At 45.1% G+C, this 24,807-nt stretch overlaps 1 protein-coding gene and 1 long non-coding RNA gene across 2 annotated transcripts in view; one reads left to right on the plus strand and one right to left on the minus strand.

Moving 5' to 3' along the window:
* The window catches only part of ITGA9 (integrin subunit alpha 9), an 838,556-nt gene that overhangs the window by 300,720 nt on the left and 513,029 nt on the right, over positions 1-24,807 (minus strand). The gene's annotated exons all lie outside the window — the stretch shown is intronic.
* The window catches only part of LOC134929047 (uncharacterized), a 34,843-nt gene continuing 27,400 nt past the window's right edge, over positions 17,365-24,807 (plus strand). Inside the window, exon 1 of the long non-coding RNA XR_010178234.1 lies at positions 17,365-17,479. This is a non-coding gene — a long non-coding RNA (uncharacterized LOC134929047). The remainder of the gene's footprint in view (positions 17,480-24,807) is intronic.

Here is a 24,807-nt window from a genome sequence, read left to right on the forward strand (position 1 = left end):
AACCTGGAGAAGGCATAAGGAAGTGATAAACCAGTGATAAGTACAAGGTGATAAACGCACCAGCCAATTAGCTCCAATGTGTAAATTAACAGTTAGGAGCTGATTGGTTGGTGCATTTATCACCTTGCACTTATCACTGGTTTATCACTTCCTTATGCCATCTCCAGGCTTAATACATCGGCCCCATTGTCCTGTTCGCATTCTGGCTGCCTGGTTCTGCTGCTGCATAAGAGAGAGAACTAGTGATGTCATTGTGCTTCAGCCAGGATGCCCCTTGACAGCGGGGGGGCCTGGGTTTCAGTATCCCCTGTGCCTCCCCCCCATCCCCCCTTCATCTGGCTATGGTTGGAGCCTGCATACCCAACTTGTAAGAACTACGGGGTGATTCAGACACATAATCATCGCAGCCGTAGCTTAACTTGCAACTTATTGAGTATAACTTGCCAGCTTCTAATCATATACACCAAGGATTAGTGTGCCATAGGCATGTAGTGGGCATGTATGCAGAGGGCAGTTTCTGTATCATGGGCTTTATAGTGTAAAGCTTCACCAGAAAAACTGTGTAAACATGTGCTCTCCCTTTGATACATAACGCATTACAAGTTTCACTTCCAACCTACTACAGCTACTGTATCTTTGTTTATGGTTTTGTAAACAAAGTGTTTTTGTCAGTGTGCAAATAGTATAGTATGCACTGTCCCTCCAATGTTTTTTGTGGGGTATTTGGTAGTTTTCCTTTGATTACAGATCTTTTAGTGTATTATCTGAGATGGGTAGTGCCCTAGCTATACGACAATTACACAGCAATCTTTGCTTCATGCACGGATCAGTGGAATTCCCAACCAAATAAAATGTTATCATGTTTTATTTGGGATCTGCTAATTGGGACAATCATGACAAAATCACAACTATTGGGAGATATAAATGGTATTTATATGGTAGTGAGTAAGGTACATCTAGTCCTACAGTACGTTCAGTCCTGCGCACTGCTCTGCTCAATTTCCATGTTTTTTTTTTACTATTTGTTATATCTCCATTTTGTTAATTCTGTTATTTTTTGTTTCACTATTTGTGGTAAGAAATCTTCATTTTTGGCCTGATATACCATACATCCTCCCGCTCAGTCCCATCCTGCCCCCTCTGTCTGCTCCAACCATGCCCCTGCTGTTTATCCCTACACCCTCTCCAGCTGCTTTGCCCCATCCGACTACTCATTCTGCACCACTCCACTTCATTTCAACCCCTGCTCAGTCCCGTACTGCCCACTCTCTGATCGCTACTCAGACCTGCTCTATGACCGCTGTTGTCCCGCCCTTTCTCTCCTGCAGCTGCATACTTATCTGTTCCCAGTGGGTCCGCCTTCTCCTTTATGGCTAGGGTTTGTCCCATTGTTCTATACCTTAGAGGATTATTATATAGATGTCTAAATATTAAACCTTATTCCCTCAAGATTAGCTCATGTGAGCTGGGTTTAGGGTGAGTCTGGCCCACTAAGCCTATGGGCTCCATAGCAGCGACAACCCTTTATAGTTACGCCATTGATCAACTTTATTTATAAATCAAAGATTATTACAACCACAGATACAAAGACCAAACAGAAAGGATCATCCAGTATTGCTTGTTAACCACCTAAATTAGGTGAGGAAATTTAAAGTGCATGTAACTAATGTATTTGTAAATGTTTGTCTTATCCTCATCTTGCTGAAACGGACTTAGGGAGACCCGCTATTTCCATTCTGGCTACAACTTGATTTTGATTTGGGAAAGCTAGTAATTACCCTGAACACTACGCATGTCTACAGTGCACCACTCTGCCCCTTCCATTATCTTTCCTTCCTATCTGTTATTTTTCGCCTTCTGTTTCTAGTATGTTATCTTGTCTTAATAGTACTTTCCTAATTTTCTGAGCACAGATCCTTTAAGTTGAGGAGGGGACCTCCATGCAGGGCCGGCAACAGAAATCTTGGGGCCCCGTACAGTGATATCTCTGTGGCCCCCTCAGATGATATATATAATTATTAAAGCGCAACAGAATTTGCGCTACATAAGAAACTGTTAATATATATATTTATATTAATTTATACAAATAAATATGTATATCTCTCCTTCCTCCCCCACACACTAGTCTGCGTCTCCCTCTCTCCTTCCTCCCACACACCCCACAGTCTGTCTCTCCCCAATGACTCCATGCTGCATTCCCAGTTACTCCAGCCCATCCCAGAGCCCTGTATCCCCTCACCAATCCACTCTTACCCTGGGAGAGACTCACCAGTGCTGCACTCCTCAGACCCGAACACTGCACAGCAGACCCTACCAGAAGAGGCCAGTGCAGGGCACGGGAATTCTGGCCAGCGGAGCTCCTGCCATATCCCGTAACTGCCTGCAACAGAGCAGAACCGGAAGAGCAGATGCACACTCGCTCTGCACAGTCACTGTGAGAGGCTCCTGTCATTCTGAGGCTGTGACCACACTGCCTACAGCTCGCTGCCCTATTTGGACAAGACAGCTCACATCCCTGCCGGGTACTTATCAGCATATATTTGGGGCCCCTCTGATCCTTGGGGCCTGGGTACAGTTGTACCGTTTATACTAGAGATGTGAACTTGAAATTTTTCGGGTTTTGGTTTTGGGTTCGGTTCCGCGGCCGTGTTTTGGGTTCGACCGCGTTTTGGCAAAACCTCACCGATTTTTTTTTGTCGGATTCGGGTGTGTTTTGGATTCGGGTGTTTTTTTCAAAAAACCCTAAAAAACAGCTTAAATCATAGAATTTGGGGGTCATTTTGATCTCAAAGTATTATTAACCTCAAAAACCATAATTTCCACTCATTTTCAGTCTATTCTGAACACCTCACACCTCACAATATTATTTTTAGTCCTAAAATTTGCACCGAGGTCGCTGGATGACTAAGCTAAGCGACCCTAGTGGCCGACACAAACACCTGGCCCATCTAGGAGTGGCACTGCAGTGTCACGCAGGATGGCCCGTCCAAAAAACACTCCCCAAACAGCACATGACGCAAAGAAAAAAAGAGGCGCAATGAGGTAGCTGTGTGAGTAAGCTAAGCGACCCTAGTGGCCGACACAAACACCTGGCCCATCTAGGAGTGGCACTGCAGTGTCACGCAGGATGGCCCTTCCAAAAAACACTCCCCAAATAGCACATGACGCAAAGAAGAAAAAAAGAGGCGCAATGAGGTTGCTGTGTGAGTAAGCTAAGCGACCCTAGTGGCCGACACAAACACCTGGCCCATCTAGGAGTGGCACTGCAGTGTCACGCAGGATGGCCCTTCCAAAAAACACTCCCCAAACAGCACATGACGCAAAGAAAAAAAGAGGCGCAATGAGGTAGCTGTGTGAGTAAGCTAAGCGACCCTAGTGGCCGACACAAACACCTGGCCCATCTAGGAGTGGCACTGCAGTGTCACGCAGGATGGACCTTCCAAAAAATACTCCCCAAACAGCTCATGACGCAAAGAAGAAAAAAAAGAGGCGCAATGAGGTAGCTGTGTGAGTAAGCTAAGCGACCCTAGTGGCCGACACAAACACCTGGCCCATCTAGGAGTGGCACTGCAGTGTCACGCAGGATGGCCCTTCCAAAAAACACTCCCCAAACAGCACATGACGCAAAGAAGAAAAAAAAGAGGCGCACCGAGGTAGCTGTGTGAGTAAGCTAAGCGACCCTAGTGGCCGACACAAACACCTGGCCCATCTAGGAGTGGCACTGCAGTGTCACGCAGGATGGCCCTTCCAAAAAACACTCCCCAAACAGCACATGACGCAAAGAAGAAAAAAAAGAGGCGCACCGAGGTAGCTGTGTGAGTAAGCTAAGCGACCCTAGTGGCCGACACAAACACCTGGCCCATCTAGGAGTGGCACTGCAGTGTCACGCAGGATGGCCCTTCCAAAAAATACTCCCCAAACAGCACATGACGCAAAGAAGAAAAAAAAGAGGCGCACCGAGGTAGCTGTGTGAGTAAGCTAAGCGACCCTAGTGGCCGACACAAACACCTGGCCCATCTAGGAGTGGCACTGCAGTGTCACGCAGGATGGCCCTTCCAAAAAACACTCCCCAAACAGCACATGACGCAAAGAAAAAAAGAGGCGCAATGAGGTAGCTGTGTGAGTAAGATAAGCGACCCTAGTGGCCGATACAAACACCTGGCCCATCTAGGAGTGGCACTGCAGTGTCACGCAGGATGGCCCTTCCAAAAAACACTCCCCAAACAGCACATGACGCAAAGAAAAATTAAAGAAAAAAGAGGTGCAAGATGGAATTGTCCTTGGGCCCTCCCACCCACCCTTATGTTGTATAAACAGGACATGCACACTTTAACCAACCCATCATTTCAGTGACAGGGTCTGCCACACGACTGTGACTGAAATGACGGGTTGGTTTGGACCCCCACCAAAAAAGAAGCAATTAATCTCTCCTTGCACAAACTGGCTCTACAGAGGCAAGATGTCCACCTCATCATCATCCTCCGATATATCACCGTGTACATCCCCCTCCTCACAGATTATCAATTCGTCCCCACTGGAATCCACCATCTCAGCTCCCTGTGTACTTTGTGGAGGCAATTGCTGCTGGTCAATGTCTCCACGGAGGAATTGATTATAATTCATTTTAATGAACATCATCTTCTCCACATTTTCTGGAAGTAACCTCGTACGCCGATTGCTGACAAGGTGAGCGGCGGCACTAAACACTCTTTCGGAGTACACACTTGTGGGAGGGCAACTTAGGTAGAATAAAGCCAGTTTGTGCAAGGGCCTCCAAATTGCCTCTTTTTCCTGCCAGTATAAGTACGGACTGTCTGACGTGCCTACTTGGATGCGGTCACTCATATAATCCTCCACCATTCTTTCAATGGGGAGAGAATCATATGCAGTGACAGTAGACGACATGTCCGTAATCGTTGTCAGGTCCTTCAGTCCGGACCAGATGTCAGCATCAGCAGTCGCTCCAGACTGCCCTACATCACCGCCAGCGGGTGGGCTCGGAATTCTGAGCCTTTTCCTCGCACCCCCAGTTGCGGGAGAATGTGAAGGAGGAGATGTTGACAGGTCGCGTTCCGCTTGACTTGACAATTTTCTCACCAGCAGGTCTTTGAACCCCAGCAGACCTGTGTCTGCCGGAAAGAGAGATCCAAGGTAGGTTTTAAATCTAGGATCGAGCACGGTGGCCAAAATGTAGTGATCTGATTTCAACAGATTGACCACCCGTGAATCCTTGTTAAGCGAATTAAGGGCTCCATCCACAAGTCCCACATGCCTAGCGGAATCGCTCCGTGTTAGCTCCTCCTTCAATGTCTCCAGCTTCTTCTGCAAAAGCCTGATGAGGGGAATGACCTGACTCAGGCTGGCAGTGTCTGAACTGACTTCACGTGTGGCAAGTTCAAAGGGCAGCAGAACCTTGCACAACGTTGAAATCATTCTCCACTGCGCTTGAGACAGGTGCATTCCACCTCCTATATCGTGCTGAATTGTATAGGCTTGAATGGCCTTTTGCTGCTCCTCCAACCTCTGAAGCATATATAGGGTTGAATTCCACCTCGTTACCACTTCTTGCTTCAGATGATGGCAGGGCAGGTTCAGGCGTTTTTGGTGTTGCTCCAGTCTTCTGTACGTGGTGCCTGTACGCCGAAAGTGTCCCGCAATTCTTCTGGCCACCGACAGCATCTCTTGCACGCCCCTGTCGTTTTTTAAAAAATTCTGCACCACCAAATTCAAGGTATGTGCAAAACATGGGACGTGCTGGAATTTGCCCATATTTAATGCATACACAATATTGCTGGCGTTGTCTGATGCCACAAATCAACAGGAGAGTCCAATTGGGGTAAGCCATTCCGCGATGATCTTCCTCAGTTGCCGTAAGAGGTTTTCAGCTGTGTGCATATTCTGGAAACCGGTGATACAAAGCGTAGACTGCCTAGGAAAGAGTTGGCGTTTGCGAGATGCTGCTACTGGTGCCGCCGCTGCTGTTCTTGCGGCGGGAGTCCATACATCTACCCAGTGGGCTGTCACAGTCATATAGTCCTGACCCTGCCCTGCTCCACTTGTCCACATGTCCGTGGTTAAGTGGACATTGGGTACAACTGCATTTTTTAGGACACTGGTGAGTCTTTTTCTGACGTCCGTGTACATTCTCGGTATCGCCTGCCTAGAGAAGTGGAACCTAGATGGTATTTGGTAACGGGGGCACACTACCTCAAGAATTTGTCTAGATCCCTGTGAACTAACGGCGGATACCGGACGCACGTCTAACACCAACATAGTTGTCAAGGCCTCAGTTATCCGCTTTGCAACAGGATGACTGCTGTGATATTTCATCTTCCTCGCAAAGGACTGTTGGACAGTCAATTGCTTGGTGGAAGTAGTAAAAGTGGGCTTACGACTTCCCCTCTGGGATGACCATCGACTCCCAGCAGCAACAACAGCAGCGCCAGCAGCAGTAGGCGTTACACGCAAGGATGCATCGGAGGAATCCCAGGCAGGAGAGGACTCGTCAGAATTGCCAGTGACATGGCCTGCAGGACTATTGGCATTCCTGGGGAAGGAGGAAATTGACACTGAGGGAGTTGGTGGGGTGGTTTGCGTGAGCTTGGTTACAAGAGGAAGGGATTTACTGGTCAGTGGACTGCTTCCGCTGTCGCCCAAAGTTTTTGAACTTGTCACTGACTTATTATGAATGCGCTGCAGGTGACGTATAAGGGAGGATGTTCCGAGGTGGTTAACGTCCTTACCCCTACTTATTACAGCTTGACAAAGGCAACACACGGCTTGACAAATGTTGTCCGCATTTCTGTTGAAATACTTCCACACCGAAGAGCTGATTTTTTTGGTATTTTCACCAGGCATGTCAACGGCCATATTCCTCCCACGGACAACAGGTGTCTCCCCGGGTGCCTGACTTAAACAAACCACCTCACCATCAGAATCCTCCTTGTCAATTTCCTCCCCAGCGCCAGCAACACCCATATCCTCCTCATCCTGGTGTACTTCAACACTGACATCTTCAATCTGACTATCAGGAACTGGACTGCGGGTGCTCCTTCCAGCACTTGCAGGGGGCGTGCAAATGGTGGAAGGCGCATGCTCTTCACGTCCAGTGTTGGGAAGGTCAGGCATCGCAACCGACACAATTGGACTCTCCTTGTGGATTTGGGATTTCGAAGAACGCACAGTTCTTTGCGGTGCTTTTGCCAGCTTGAGTCTTTTCATTTTTCTAGCGAGAGGCTGAGTGCTTCCATCCTCATGTGAAGCTGAACCACTAGCCATGAACATAGGCCAGGGCCTCAGCCGTTCCTTGCCACTCCGTGTGGTAAATGGCATATTGGCAAGTTTACGCTTCTCCTCCGACAATTTTATTTTAGATTTTTGAGTCCTTTTTTTACTGATATTTGGTGTTTTGGATTTTACATGCTCTGTACTATGACATTGGGCATCGGCCTTGGCAGACGACGTTGCTGGCATTTCATCGTCTCGGCCATGACTAGTGGCAGCAGCTTCAGCACGAGGTGGAAGTCGATCTTGATCTTTCCCTAATTTTGGAACCTCAACATTTTTGTTCTCCATATTTTAATAAGCACAACTAAAAGGCACCTCAGGTAAACAATGGAGATGGATGGATACTAGTATACTTATGGATGGACGAGCAACTGCCGACACAGAGGTAGCTACAGCCGTGGACCTGCTGGACACTGTCTGTCAGCACTGCAGACTCCTAAAGTAAGCTACTAGTATCAAGAAGATAGAAAAAAAAAATAAACCACGGGTAGGTGGTATACAATTATGGATGGACGAGCGACTGCCGAGTCCCGACACAGAGGTAGCTACAGCCGTGGACTACCGTACTGTGTCTGCTGCTAATATAGACTGGATGATAATGAGATAAAATTAAAATATATATATATATATATATATATATATATATATATCACACTAGTACTGCAGCCGGACAGGTATATATTATGTAATGACGGACCTGCTGGACACTGTCTGTCAGCACTGCAGACTCCTAAAGTAAGCTACTAGTATCAAGAAGATAGAAAAAAATAAACCACGGGTAGGTGGTATACAATTATGGATGGACGAGCGACTGCCGAGTCCCGACACAGAGGTAGCTACAGCCGTGGACTACCGTACTGTGTCTGCTGCTAATATAGACTGGATGATAATGAGATAAAATTAAAATATATATATATATATATCACACTAGTACTGCAGCCGGACAGGTATATATTATGTAATGACGGACCTGCTGGACACTGTCTGTCAGCACTGCAGACTCCTAAAGTAAGCTACTAGTATCAAGAAGATAGAAAAAAAAATAAACCACGGGTAGGTGGTATACAATTATGGATGGACGAGCGACTGCCGACACAGAGGTAGCTACAGCCGTGGACTACCGTACTGTGTCTGCTGCTAATATAGACTGGATGATAATGAGATAAAATTAAAATATATATATATATATATATATATATATATCACACTAGTACTGCAGCCGGACAGGTATATATTATGTAATGACGGACCTGCTGGACACTGTCTGTCAGCACTGCAGATTCCTAAAGTAAGCTACTAGTATCAAGAAGATAGAAAAAAAAAATAAACCACGGGTAGGTGGTATACAATTATGGATGGACGAGCGACTGCCGACACAGAGGTAGCTACAGCCGTGGACTACCGTACTGTGTCTGCTGCTAATATAGACTGGATGATAATGAGATAAAATTAAAATATATATATATACAGGTTGAGTATCCCATATCCAAATATTCCGAAATACGGAATATTCCGAAATACGGACTTTTTTGAGTGAGAGTGAGATAGTGAAAACTTTGTTTTTTGATGGCTCAATGTACACAAACTTTGTTTAATACACAAAGTTATTAAAAATATTGTATTAAATGACCTTCAGGCTGTGTGTATAAGGTCTATATGAAACATAAATGAATTGTGTGAATGTACACACACTTTGTTTAGTGCACAAAGTTATAAAAAATATTGTATTAAATGACCTTCAGGCTGTGTGTATAAGGTGTATATGAAACATAAATGCATTCTGTGCTTAGATTTAGGTCCCATCACCATGATATCTCATTATGGTATGCAATTATTCCAAAATACGGAAAAATCCCATATCCAAAATACCTCTGGTCCCGAGCATTTTGGATAAGGGAGACTCAACCTGTATATATCACACTAGTACTGCAGCCGGACAGGTATATATTATGTAATGACGGACCTGCTGGACACTGTCTGTCAGCACTGCAGACTCCTAAAGTAAGCTACTAGTATCAAGAAGATAGAAAAAAATAAACCACGGGTAGGTGGTATACAATTATGGATGGACGAGCGACTGCCGAGTCCCGACACAGAGGTAGCTACAGCCGTGGACTACCGTACTGTGTCTGCTGCTAATATAGACTGGATGATAATGAGATAAAATATATATATATATATCACACTAGTACTGCAGCCGGACAGGTATATATTATGTAATGACGGACCTGCTGGACACTGTCTGTCAGCACTGCAGACTCCTAAAGTAAGCTACTAGTATCAAGAAGATAGAAAAAATAAATAAACCACGGGTAGGTGGTATACAATTATGGATGGACGAGCGACTGCTGACACAGAGGTAGCTACAGCCGTGGACTACCGTACTGTGTCTGCTGCTAATATAGACTGGATGATAATGAGATAAAATTAAAATATATATATATATATATATCACACTAGTACTGCAGCCGGACAGGTAAATATTATGTAATGACGGACCTGCTGGACACTGTCTGTCAGCACTGCAGACTCCTAAAGTAAGCTACTAGTATCAAGAAGATAGAAAAAAAAAAAAAACTACGGGTAGGTGGTATACAATTATGGATGGACGAGCGACTGCCGACACAGAGGTAGCTACAGCCGTGGACTACCGTACTGTGTCTGCTGCTAATATAGACTGGATGATAATGAGATAAAATTAAAATATATATATATATATATATATATCACACTAGTACTGCAGCCGGACAGGTATATATTATGTAATGACGGACCTGCTGGACACTGTCTGTCAGCACTGCAGACTCCTAAAGTAAGCTACTAGTATCAAGAAGATCGAAAAAAAAAATAAACCACGGGTAGGTGGTATACAATTATGGATGGACAAGCGACTGCCGACACAGAGGTAGCTACAGCCGTGGACTACCGTACTGTGTCTGCTGCTAATATAGACTGGATGATAATGAGATAAAATTAAAATATATATATATATATATCACACTAGTACTGCAGCCGGACAGGTATATATTATGTAATGACGGACCTGCTGGACACTGTCTGTCAGCACTGCAGACTCCTAAAGTAAGCTACTAGTATCAAGAAGATAGAAAAAATAAATAAACCACGGGTAGGTGGTATACAATTATGGATGGACGAGCGACTGCCGAGTCCCGACACAGAGGTAGCTACAGCCGTGGACTACCGTACTGTGTCTGCTGCTAATATAGACTGGATGATAATGAGATAAAATTAAAATATATATATATATATATCACACTAGTACTGCAGCCGGACAGGTATATATTATGTAATGACGGACCTGCTGGACACTGTCTGTCAGCACTGCAGACTCCTAAAGTAAGCTACTAGTATCAAGAAGATAGAAAAAAAAAATAAACCACGGGTAGGTGGTATACAATTATGGATGGACGAGCGACTGCCGACACAGAGGTAGCTACAGCCGTGGACTACCGTACTGTGTCTGCTGCTAATATAGACTGGATGATAATGAGATAAAATTAAAATATATATATATATATATATATCACACTAGTACTGCAGCCGGACAGGTATATATTATGTAATGACGGACCTGCTGGACACTGTCTGCAGAATGCGTTTATAAAAACACCACACGACGAGTGTTTAACTTTTTCAGGCAGACAATCACAATATACTGGTGGTCAGCAGACAATCACAATACTGGTGGTCAGTGGTCACTGGTCAGTCACACTGGCAGTGGCACTCTGGCAGCAAAAGTGTGCACTGTACTTAAAATATGTACTCCTGCTATAACTGCTCCCCAGTCTCCCCCACAATTAAGCTGTGTGAGCACTGCAGTGAGCACTCAGCAGTCAGATAATGATATACAGTATCTGATGCAGCACACTGGGCTGAGCACAGATATGGTATGTGTGACTGTGTCACACTGTGTATCGTTTTTTTTCAGGCAGAGAACGGATTCATTAAACTGGTGGCACTGGTCACTGCCACTGGTCACACTATCAGCAGCAAGTAGTACTCCTCCTATATTATGCTCCCCAAAATTTGTGTGTCTCTCTCTCTAGTACTATTAGTCACTCTAAACGGAGAGGACGCCAGCCACGTCCTCTCCCTATCAATCTCAATGCACGTGTGAAAAATGGCGGCGACGCGCGGCTCTTTATATAGAATCCGAGTCTCGCGATAGAATCCGAGCCTCGCGAGAATCCGACAGCGGGATGATGACGTTCGGGCGCGCTCGGGTTAACCGAGCAAGGCGGGAGGATCCGAGCCTGCTCGGCCCCGTGTAAAAAAAAGCTGAAGTTCGGCGGGTTCGGATTCAGAGAAACCGAACCCGCTCATCTCTAGTTTATACCCCCTATCGCCGGCCCTGCTTCTATGATGTCAGTTCAACTGGGACCCAGTGATCCACATTATCATTCTGTCCCCTTGCTGTGTGATGATGTGAAGCACAGAATCACACCATGGTGGCCACAGCATGTTGACACAAATTGCATTGTTATGCTATGTTTCGATCATCATCTCTCTATCTAATTAGATAGCTGGGTGATTGCCACTCTCAGGAGCCTTCCAGACATCCCTGTAAAGAGGGCAATTGTACCACTCTATTCACACCCAGACAGTCAGCACCCTTTTGAACATACTTCCCTACTGCTTCTCTCAGTGGCTGTCAGCTACTCAACTACATGAGAAGTACCAGCACACCATGACATAAAAGACCGCCTGCACATAAATAGTAGCTTCTTTTTCAGTAAACCATATTCAAGTAATGCTCTCCAACTTACACAAAAAATTCACCACATCAATATTTACTTAAAGTTTAAAAGATATCTTTAATAATATATTAAAATATTTAAAAAAAAAAGATGTTCTCTGTATGGTACAAATGTGTCATAGCCTCAATATGCCATGCAGTGCAAGAGGCCTGGCGCAAGTGAGCTGACAAGTCCCACGCAACTTTGCTAACTTTGGGTGTCTTTTTACCTGGAAATGCACCTTAGTCGCAACGCAATGTAACTAGGACGCACCAGGAGACTGTGCTGATTCATTTTATATGTGACACTTGTGTATCTGTGTGCGACTGAGTCTGTATACGAAGCACAAAGGAACTTGGCATGGAAATAAAACCACTGCATTTTAGCACTTTGTACTTATATATACACTGTAGATTCAGTCGCACGCAGATATATGTGTCGCATATCAAAATAATCAGCACAGTCTCCTGGTGCGTCCAAGTTGCATTGTGACTACGATGCATTTTGGGCAAAACAGATGCAAAAAAAAAAAAAGAACACCTGGTGCTAGCAGAGTCTCAATGGACCTGTCTGTTGGGAGCAACTGCAGCAATCATATATTAGGGCACATCTGTACGTCCAGTGCCTAAAAATATATATATGTCTAAAAGAAAAAAAGTGTCTCTTTAAATCTTGTGGCAAAACCGCCAATTGCTAAATAAAACATCATGTATATTTTACTGTAGAAAACACGCACTTTTACAGCCGGAATCTGGATTAATAGTTGTATTTGCTAGGTATATACATACTGTAAATTTGCAACCACCTCCTCCTCAAAGAAACATACAACCACCCCCTTCACTCCTTGTTTCCATACTGCATTGCCTTCTCTCAGCTTGTACAGATGGGATCAGTCTGGGATCCCGGCGTACGGGATGCCAGCTGTCACTATACCAACAGTAGCATCCCGTCCGCCAGAATGCAGACAGCAGGGCGAGCGCATCGAGGCCCCTTGCGGGCATGGTGGCTTGTTTCTCTCGACACAGGTTCTATTCTCCTTCTATGGGTGTCGTGGACACCCACAGGGGGAGTATCACCTACCTTGCCGGTATTTCAAATACATACCATACAGATCACAGGCTGCAGAGAGTTCTTAGCTAAGAAGCAAACAGCACTTTCAATGTAAAGACTTTGTGAATTTCCAGAACTGGAAATGATGAAGTGTAAAACCAAACATATGTCATGCTGTCAACAGGTAAACACTCCGTTTGGTAGATTTCTTCCTTTTACCGGAAGCAGACACACAAGTACTCCATTAGATATATGTCACCATTTCCCTGTATTATTCTTTTGAAGGAAGACTATAATTAGACGTGGGCTAACTTTTAAAGCCAAGTGAAAAAAAGCATATGACCAAATATATATTGTAATGTTATGTTCCTCTGTTCTTAATAGATTGAACATCTGTTTTTTTTTTGTAGATTATATGAAACACTACAGAGTACTCTGATGGACACAATCACCTGATAGACCAGAACAAATATACCAAATAAAGATACCTATTTAAAAAATACTATGGGGGTAATTCAGAACTGGTCGCACGCAGACTACTTTTAGCACTGCTGCAACCAGGTAATCGTTGCCCACAGGGGAGGGGGATTCGCTGTGCAGGGCTGCAAATGCTTGTGCAGAGAGCTGCACAAACTTCTCTGCACAGCTCAGGACTTACTCACCCGCTGCGATGATCCTTCCAGGAGCTGACGTCAGGATCCCTCCCTGGAAACGGCCGGGCACGGCTGTGTTTTCCTCGACACTCCCAGAAGATGGGATCTTCTTGCGTTCACCACTGCGAATGCTTTCTTAGTTGTTTTTGTCGCTGCCCGGCAACGGCAGCAGCAACGCGCCTGCGTATTGTGGCCCCCACGCATGTGCTGTTCAGACCTGATCGCACGGCTGCAAATATCTGCAGCGTGCGATCAGGTCTGAATGACCCCCTATGTGTCTAAGAATGTGAGCAAATAATTGTTGAAACTTGATTTATCAATTTTATAGATAAGGAAATGGATTTATTCAGTTCTGCAAAATAGGAATAAACACCTCAATCATTCCTGATATGTTACATGTTATACCCACCAACATTGTAAGTGGAATATAATGAGATATTAGGCAGAAAATCATGAGATATTAGGCCATACCCCTTCCACTAAAACTATTACCATTTCAGAGAAAGCCAAACCCATTGTTGGGTAAAGAAAATCCTGATGGGTTTGTAGACCAGTTTGGTGACAGAGTTCTGGTGCTCAAACATTTTTCAGGTACGACCCCATGTGTCAATTTGCCATTGTGTGTAGGCAATAAGATGGACTCAAAAACAGATTTTTTAACCCCCACCTTTGGGGTCCCACCATACAGCTTATACATAGGTGTTGTAGAGTAAGGTGAATTAGCTGTATGGTTCCTAGGATGTCTGAGCATCTCTAGTTACTAAGAATCTCGCATAGAAGTTGTTCAGTGGACAGTTTGAAAAGCCCAGGGTCGGACTGGCCCACAGGGGAAACCACCGGTGGGCCCCACTTCCTGTGGGCTCTCCTCTTCCTCTAGGGATCAGGTTCCAGACTTTATCCAGGTGCACTTGAATTATGCATTATACATATGTTACATTATACTTCACAAGAATATGGTTTATTATAGAGATGAGCTGGTTCGGATGTAACGCCAGAATTAACGCCAGTTCGGTTTTATCCAGATTTTTTCTATTGGCTATCCAAAACATGTGACATCCGTGAGCCAATAAGATGCCGTTTTGAGAACCGAGTAAAACCGAACCCGCTCATCTCTAGTTTATTATATATTTACCATTGGGCACAGCTAATGTACACTTTATGGTTAGCCAAACCTCTGTGGTGGCTGGCCACACCCCCACTTGAGCCTGGCCACAGCCTTAAACATGGGCCTCTACAACCGCATTCCCTTGGTGGGCCCTTCATGCCCCAGTCCGACACTGGAAAAGCCTGTGCTACATCTGTAGTCACTGACTTGGATCAATAACTAAACTACTGTCTTAACAGTAATATATGCAGAAACTGACTTGTTAACCTCCTTAACCTGTATGAAGCTTTAACCCATACGCTGCTGAGCTTTTTCTCACTCCCGTGTAAAGTCTCCACATTTCAGCATCAATATTAGTAATCTCACACAAATCATACTTCATTTTGCTTTTCTTTTTTTTCAGAATAAAATTCCATTAGTCTTTAAGCTCCTTCTTACACATCAAATAAAACGTACCCAAAATGATCTAAAAAGGGTTGTTATTGAAGAATTACTTTGTGGCTCTTGCTTTGTAATTAATCTTCCTTTCCAAAACACCAAAAAGCTAAATTCTATAGATTTACATAATAAAATCTGCTCTTGAAACTTAAAGGGGGAGAGATCCGTGCTTAAATTCTAAGCAATTTGACTAGATTGCTTAGAATTTAAGCACCGATCTCTCTGTGTGTATGCCCCACAGCGATAGCGATGCGCTGTCCCACGCGTCACTATTGCCGGTGCTAGACTGGCCTGGCCTGGCTCAATCTAGCACAATGCTCATATCACCGCTGGGTGAAATGAGCGCCCCCCCCCATCTCCCCCCCTCGCTCAGCATACATCACGCTGTGCTGAGGGGAGGGGGAATGTGTCCTGAGCGGTCTGTGCTAGATTGCTAAGCACACATCTACCCCATGTGTACGGCCCTGTATGATGTATTGTTTTTGCTAGTTTTCTCTGTCTTAATCTAAACATATTTAAAATGTGTAAAGGTGTGTACACATGGTGAGATTTGTACTTGCGATTTTGGCTTCGTTGCGCTCGCCCTTTCCCCCGTCAGCCATCTAACAGCCGGAATCCCGCCATCGGTATAGTGACCGGCGGTCTCCCAATTGCCGGTCACCCGAACCCAACCCAATAAATCGCATACAATCAAACAACACCCTAAATCTTTCCGTCACTTGAGGGAATGCACAGTTTGTACGCTCATTATCGTTATTTCTGGGATGACAGGAAATTGGAACGACCATTGCACCATTTTGGCATCGTTCTGATGTGTACCCAGACTTAGCTGACAAAAGTCAGGTTTTTTGGCAGGTACAGTATGTACCAGATATAATACCTGAGTCACAGTTGCCTGCAAGTCATCTGCATTGTATGCTTGGAAATAAATGCAGAACTTTGCTTGTATTGAGTTTCTGTACCTATCCATAACCTTGTGAAAGTAGCTGTCATAACTATTAGTACACATGTCCGCCAGCCCTATCCTTGGTGTAAGACATCCTTCTGAATTACACTATGTATATAAAAGTGATTGCCCACACCCCTCCCCCGTGTAAGCAGAATGGTGTGCTCCTGCAGCAGACACATGTTTGTCAAGGTATAAGACAGGTAGAGGGGCACTGATTAGAACATTTGCTAAGTAAATGGTTTGCTGCAAGGAGCTAGTCGAGTTTGAAAAGGAGATCATCATAGGCTGTGCAATGTCATGTTTCCAGGGCGACGCTGGACTGGTATACAGAAAATTTGATTACCTGATGGACTGGTCAGCTCCAGTCCAGAACTTAAACACATTGAGAACCTCTGGGACAAACTGGAGTGACAGGTGCGTTCTAGACTGACTTGATCTTCTTCAGTGTCACAGTTGGTCACTATATGTAAGGTGGAATGGCAAACCGCCTGCTGTTGTCAAAGAACTTGTGGACAGTTTGCCAAGAATGATGTCTGCAAAATTCACTGCACGTGGTGGACCTACAAAGTACTGACGTCAATAAAATCTTGTTGATCTATTTGCTGTTATTGTTCAATCAATTTTTTCTACATAGTGTAGATGGACCTCTACGTATGCTCTACTCTGTTTAGCTCACAAGTCCGCCTACAAGCTCACAACATACCCCTGGAACACTCAGACTATTTGTGAATGCCCAACTGGAGTCCAGGTATATCCATTCCTCTGCCAGTGGAGATGCTGCTGAGATGCGTATGTTTCCGAATTGCAGACATTGCTTACAATTGTGTAAGCCAGACTCCAACGCATGCACATTTGCTAAACATTGCAAGAGCCAAGCAGACATCCATACACTGTGAATAAATATGCATTCCATTATATGTAACCGTCACAATGAGATCAGTTGTGGCATGTGCTTTATGCTAGTGCTATAAAGTGTGAGCACTGTAGTTATTTTATATAGGACTACTTGCATTTTAGGTTTAAAGGTTCTGTAAACATAAAACATAGACAAAGATAATAGGAAAACTGGAAACATAAATTGTCTTTTATAATGACATAACTCAGCTTTGGTCTTTTCCTAGATGAATGATATCTTCCGTTTTGGAAACGAAGTATGAAAGAGGTCACTACCTGCTACATATATATTTTTTGACCCTTGACCTGAAGCGACATATGACACGGATACAATTTCCTATTTATTGTAAGTCTTATTTATATACTTTCCACATATTCAGGGACAGTTTTAGACTACATGGGTTCTATGGAAAAGTTTACGGATGGCGTCCACTACTTTTAGTAAATGCCCAGAATATATAGTCACACATACAGAAATGAATAGGTTTTGTCCATCCCCATGTAAATTACTACGCTATGGAGTGACTTCTGCTCAGTGTCAATCTGCGCCTGTTGCTGTCATTATCAGCTATTAGACAGCCCCAGGCACTCTAATTGATTAATTGTGCTAAGATGTTTATGCAGTGGATTTCTTTACAGGGCAGAATGCCTTCTGTCAGTTGATAAAGACTTGAATGAAATAAAACAATTGCATCAACTCATTTTAAGTTTATTTACCGATAGACTTGTTTTTTTTAGTCTAGTTTTCCCCATATCTGGCTGTTGATGCTGATTTGGATGTACACAAATTGCATAAAATACAAAATTGATTCTACGTGCGCCCAGAAAACAAGCATCACGCATGTGTGCATATATGCTCATTTGTCTGCTTGCAACTGGGGAGAGGACGGGAGTGTGAAGAGGGATCCCAATGTAGACAGAGTACGGTAAGGATGCACTTGTGTCACTGCGCACATATGCAGACCTGCATACTGTACGTAACATTTTACATCTCTTATTTTACACTCATTTAGTTCAAACGCTGCCCCTTAGTACAGTATCTGCATTTTTTTGTGGTTTCTTTTGCACATAAACAAGACATAAAATTTTGCCCTCCTTGTTATTCATTGCAAATTAGGTACATCCAACATTAGGCTGAATACCATAAACAGAAATCCACTTGTTTATTAACTATTGCTGTATAGTGTGTATGTTGTTTGAGTAACTGTGTACGTACACAGAGCCTAATTCAGAATTGTACATAAACCTGATGGTTTATATACAGTACAAATCTGATGTTTAGGGGTCTGCACATGTGCAGAACGGATCTCGCGATATCCCTCATATGGAGTCATTCCGAGTTGATCGCTCGCTAGCTACTTTTAGCAGCCGTGCAAACGCATAGTCGCCGCCCACGGGGGAGTGTATTTTCGCTTTGCAAGTGTGCGTACGCCTTTGCAGCCGAGCGCAGCAAAAACATTTTGTGCAGTTTCAGAGTAGTTCTGGATTTACTCAGCCCTTGCGATCACGTTAGTCTTTTTGGTGTCGGAATCGACGTCAGACACCCACCCTGCAAACGCCTGAACACGCCTGTGTTTTCCCAAACACTACTAGAAAATGGTCAATTGACACCCATAAACGCCCTCTTTCTGTCAATCACCTTGCGTTCGGCTGTGTAAATGGAAATCCATCGCCCAGCATCGATCCTCTTTGTACCCGTACGACGCGCCTGCGCATCGCGGTGCATTTGCATGCGCAGTTTTGCCGTTTTTTACATGATCGCTGTGCTGCGAAAATCGGCAGAGAGCGATCAACTCGGAATGACCCCCAAAGTCCCCTGTCAACCGTAGCATGATTGTTATGCTGCGGCGTTTGAGGGGAGGAGCGGAGGGTGGCAATCAACACCAATTGTCAACCGACTGTTGGCATGCTGTGGCATTTGGCGCATGATAGGTACTGCAACCTCCCCATTTCCTCAGCACACTGAGTCCAGGGTCTGCATTGTTGGATGCAGGCTTCCTGGACATGGGTGTCCGGATCCTATGGCCAGTGTGAGTACATTTCAGCTTACACAGACTAACCGCTGCCTGCAAAAATCGTGAAATATAGGACAGCTATTTGTTTACACTGCACTTTAGACGCAGCACTCAAATCTCACAAATGCATGCAGGAGGCACCTATCTCTGACAGACGCTTCTTGCTTGGGTCTTACTTGGGTCAAACCCTGCTGCATTGCAGGTGGGGCAGATGTACAGGAAGATTTAGATTTTGGAGGGGTTTGTCAAACTCAGATCTAAATTGCAGTGTATAAATAAGCTGTCCAGTATTTTTAAATTACATGCAGAAGCAGCCAGTTTATACCCTGCATGTAAAAAAATATATTTGCACCCCTTGCATCGCAACTCTGTTTGTTCCAGATGTAAAGTTAGCTACTGTACTTTTTTTGTTTTAATCAGCCACTGGAACAATTTCTTAGGTTTCTCAGTGTCTTTAATTCATAAGATAGTGGAAGTATCATAAAATGTCTGCAAATTACTCCGTCACAACCAAAATTGAATGTTATAATAATATACTGTATGGAATAATGTACTCCCTACTATAGATCATAAGAGTTATGCAGGTTGCCTATGTGCAGACTCTGGGTAGGACCCCTCCTCTCCACGGCGCAGTAGGCTCCGGCATTGTGATCTCCGTAAACGTGGCGTCCGCCATGTTCTGGAAACTAATTTCCCTACTGCACATGCGTTGCAGCTATTTTGTCTGTGATTTTCGCTGCTGCTGCAGTGCCTGATGCAGGACTTCAGAAAGATAAGTATTAAAACATGGGTGCAGTGTGTACAGTGGGGGCCTAGGGCCCTCTGTGTATCGCACACACTGCACCCATTATAGAACCACCAATACCCCTCTTCCACCAAGCCTTTATCATGGGTTATTACAGGGGCAACCCTGGTCGAGGTTTGGTGGTATAGAGTGTTAAAGTCGAAAAATATCGTAATGCATATGCCTTGTACTAACCCCATGCACATGCCCGCTGCGCGTGCACTCAGTCTGCCGTGCGTGCACATATCCGCAATTTGCGTAAAGTAGCTCCCCACGGTCATGCGCCTTAGCGCGTGGTATGCGCATTTACGGTAGAGTTTGTGAACGCATAGAGGGTTCTTAGAACATTACACATTTAACCCAAATAGTGCATTTTGTACCCATAACTCCCCTACACCACATCAGCGAGTATTAATAGTTTAAACAGTTCCTGGACTAAGAGATTCGCCTTTGCATGATAAGAAGGGTCAGATAAAGGTTGGAAGGTGATGTCTAGTATCCAGCTGTAGGGTATTTTGAGGGTAACATTCCGGTGTTGGTTAGAGAAAGATCGCATGTTATGACCTCTTCTGTAATGTAAAGACACATCCCTGTGTCCAATGGACAATGAGATTACAGTGACCATTGTATTGTGTATGCATGTTGTGTATAAAAAGCCCATTGTTGCCTGGCCGGTCAGAAGACTCTGAACGCTTTCTATCTGACTAGCGGAGGACCGGCCGGGTTGCGCTTGCGAACATTCTCACGTATGTACATTCTCTGTAGCCATTATTCTGTTTAGATTTATCTTGTTAGCCTGTAGTGTATGGTTTGTATTGTTTTACCTTTTGGAATTAATCCACTGTGGCCTTAGAACCCTGTGGTTGCAACTACAAATCGGTGTTGTGTCTTCACTTTCCTGCAAGGGCTTTACTGTGTATTTATCTGTATAAGGTGCATAAGCATTGATAAGGTGTACGCACTGCGGGTACTTTATACCGTCAGCGCTACTTAAGGTTTAAAGATATAACATCGTTGCAGTACTTTGTTGCTAAGGGTTTAAAGTGTAATCATATCATTGCATTGTATCATTAACAAGGTTTAAAGGTTATTAATTGTGTGTGCGCACGCTGTGTGTACTCTGTACACTCAGCGCGGCGTGTGTACGCCAAGTACGTACCACGTGCGGGACTCTGTACGCAAATAGCGTACAAAGTACGTAGCACATGTTTTCAGTCTAGCGGCCATAGCGGCTCCACGGTAAAAGTGTATTTAGAGGTATAGCTTTACGGTCTAAGATAATATCGACATTATCAATAGGGTCAAATGCGTTACCCGGAATCCGACTCTGGTCAAACCCAGCATCCGACTCTGACCCAGCATCCATAATCCAACTCTGTTCAAACCCAGCATCGACCCGAGTAACAATGCAGTGTAAACTAGAGATGAGCGCCTGAAATTTTTCGGGTTTTGTGTTTTGGTTTTGGGTTCGGTTCCGCGGCCGTGTTTTGGGTTCGAACGCGTTTTGGCAAAACCTCACCGAATTTTTTTTGTCGGATTCGGGTGTGTTTTGGATTCGGGTGTTTTTTTCAAAAAACACTAAAAAACAGCTTAAATCATAGAATTTGGGGGTCATTTTGATCCCAAAGTATTATTAACCTCAAAAACCATAATTTACACTCATTTTCAGTCTATTCTGAATACCTCACACCTCACAATATTATTTTTAGTCCTAAAATTTGCACCGAGGTCGCTGTGTGAGTAAGATAAGCGACCCTAGTGGCCGACACAAACACCGGGCCCATCTAGGAGTGGCACTGCAGTGTCACGCAGGATGTCCCTTCCAAAAAACCCTCCCCAAACAGCACATGACGCAAAGAAAAAAAGAGGCGCAATGAGGTAGCTGTGTGAGTAAGATTAGCGACCCTAGTGGCCGACACAAACACCTGGCCCATCTAGGAGTGGCACTGCAGTGTCACGCAGGATGGCCCTTCCAAAAAACCCTCCCCAAACAGCACATGACGCAAAGAAAAAAAGAGGCGCAATGAGGTAGCTGTGTGAGTAAGATTAGCGACCCTAGTGGCCGACACAAACACCGGGCCCATCTAGGAGTGGCACTGCAGTGTCACGCAGGATGTCCCTTCCAAAAAACCCTCCCCAAACAGCACATGACGCAAAGAAAAAAAGAGGCGCAATGAGGTAGCTGTGTGAGTAAGATTAGCGACCCTAGTGGCCGACACAAACACCGGGCCCATCTAGGAGTGGCACTGCAGTGTCACGCAGGATGTCCCTTCCAAAAAACCCTCCCCAATCAGCACATGATGCAAAGAAAAAGAAAAGAAAAAAGAGGTGCAAGATGGAATTGTCCTTGGGCCCTCCCACCCACCCTTATGTTGTATAAACAAAACAGGACATGCACACTTTAACCAACCCATCATTTCAGTGACAGGGTCTGCCACACGACTGTGACTGATATGACGGGTTGGTTTGGACCCCCCCCAAAAAAGAAGCAATTAATCTCTCCTTGCACAAACTGGCTCTACAGAGGCAAGATGTCCACCTCATCTTCACCCTCCGATATATCACCGTGTACATCCCCCTCCTCACAGATTATCAATTCGTCCCCACTGGAATCCACCATCTCAGCTCCCTGTGTACTTTGTGGAGGCAATTGCTGCTGGTCAATGTCTCCGCGGAGGAATTGATTATAATTCATTTTAATGAACATCATCTTCTCCACATTTTCTGGATGTAACCTCGTACGCCGATTGCTGACAAGGTGAGCGGCGGCACTAAACACTCTTTCGGAGTACACACTTGTGGGAGGGCAACTTAGGTAGAATAAAGCCAGTTTGTGCAAGGGCCTCCAAATTGCCTCTTTTTCCTGCCAGTATAAGTACGGACTGTGTGACGTGCCTACTTGGATGCGGTCACTCATATAATCCTCCACCATTCTATCAATGTTGAGAGAATCATATGCAGTGACAGTAGACGACATGTCCGTAATCGTTGTCAGGTCCTTCAGTCCGGACCAGATGTCAGCATCAGCAGTCGCTCCAGACTGCCCTGCATCACCGCCAGCGGGTGGGCTCGGAATTCTGAGCCTTTTCCTCGCACCCCCAGTTGCGGGAGAATGTGAAGGAGGAGATGTTGACAGGTCGCGTTCCGCTTGACTTGACAATTTTGTCACCAGCAGGTCTTTCAACCCCAGCAGACCTGTGTCTGCCGGAAAGAGAGATCCAAGGTAGGCTTTAAATCTAGGATCGAGCACGGTGGCCAAAATGTAGTGCTCTGATTTCAACAGATTGACCACCCGTGAATCCTTGTTAAGCGAATTAAGGGCTGCATCCACAAGTCCCACATGCCTAGCGGAATCGCTCCCTTTTAGCTCCTTCTTCAATGCCTCCAGCTTCTTCTGCAAAAGCCTGATGAGGGGAATGACCTGACTCAGGCTGGCAGTGTCTGAACTGACTTCACGTGTGGCAAGTTCAAAGGGCATCAGAACCTTGCACAACGTTGAAATCATTCTCCACTGCACTTGAGACAGGTGCATTCCACCTCCTATATCGTGCTCAATTGTATAGGCTTGAATGGCCTTTTGCTGCTCCTCCAACCTCTGAAGCATATAGAGGGTTGAATTCCACCTCGTTACCACTTCTTGCTTCAGATGATGGCAGGGCAGGTTCAGTAGTTTTTGGTGGTGCTCCAGTCTTCTGTACGTGGTGCCTGTACGCCGAAAGTGTCCCGCAATTTTTCTGGCCACCGACAGCATCTCTTGCACGCCCCTGTCGTTTTTTAAAAAATTCTGCACCACCAAATTCAAGGTATGTGCAAAACATGGGACGTGCTGGAATTTGCCCATATTTAATGCACACACAATATTGCTGGCGTTGTCCGATGCCACAAATCCACAGGAGAGTCCAATTGGGGTAAGCCATTCCGCGATGATCTTCCTCAGTTGCCGTAAGAGGTTTTCAGCTGTGTGCGTATTCTGGAAAGCGGTGATACAAAGCGTAGCCTGCCTAGGAAAGAGTTGGCGTTTGCGAGATGCTGCTACTGGTGCCGCCGCTGCTGTTCTTGCGGCGGGAGTCCATACATCTACCCAGTGGGCTGTCACAGTCATATAGTCCTGACCCTGGCCTGCTCCACTTGTCCGCATGTCCGTGGTTAAGTGGACATTGGGTACAACTGCATTTTTTAGGACACTGGTGAGTCCTTTTTCTGACGTCCGTGTACATTCTCGGTATCGCCTGCCTAGAGAAGTGGAACCTAGATGGTATTTGGTAACGGGGGCACACTGCCTCAATAAATTGTCTAGTTCCCTGTGAACTAACGGCGGATACCGGACGCACGTCTAACACCAACATAGTTGTCAAGGACTCAGTTATCCGCTTTGCAGTAGGATGACTGCTGTGATATTTCATCTTCCTCGCAAAGGACTGTTGAACAGTCAATTGCTTACTGGAAGTAGTACAAGTGGGCTTACGACTTCCCCTCTGGGATGACCATCGACTCCCAGCGGCAACAACAGCAGCGCCAGCAGCAGTAGGCGTTACACGCAAGGATGCATCGGAGGAATCCCAGGCAGGAGAGGACTCGTCAGAATTGCCAGTGACATGGCCTGCAGGACTATTGGCATTCCTGGGGAAGGAGGAAATTGACACTGAGGGAGTTGGTGGGGTGGTTTGCGTGAGCTTGGTTACAAGAGGAAGGGATTTACTGGTCAGTGGACTGCTTCCGCTGTCACCCAAAGTTTTTGAACTTGTCACTGACTTATTATGAATGCGCTGCAGGTGACGTATAAGGGAGGATGTTCCGAGGTGGTTAACGTCCTTACCCCTACTTATTACAGCTTGACAAAGGGAACACACGGCTTGACACCTGTTGTCCGCATTT

Source organism: Pseudophryne corroboree, chromosome 5, assembly GCF_028390025.1.
Source record: "Pseudophryne corroboree isolate aPseCor3 chromosome 5, aPseCor3.hap2, whole genome shotgun sequence".
In the NCBI taxonomy this organism is placed as follows: domain Eukaryota; kingdom Metazoa; phylum Chordata; class Amphibia; order Anura; family Myobatrachidae; genus Pseudophryne; species Pseudophryne corroboree.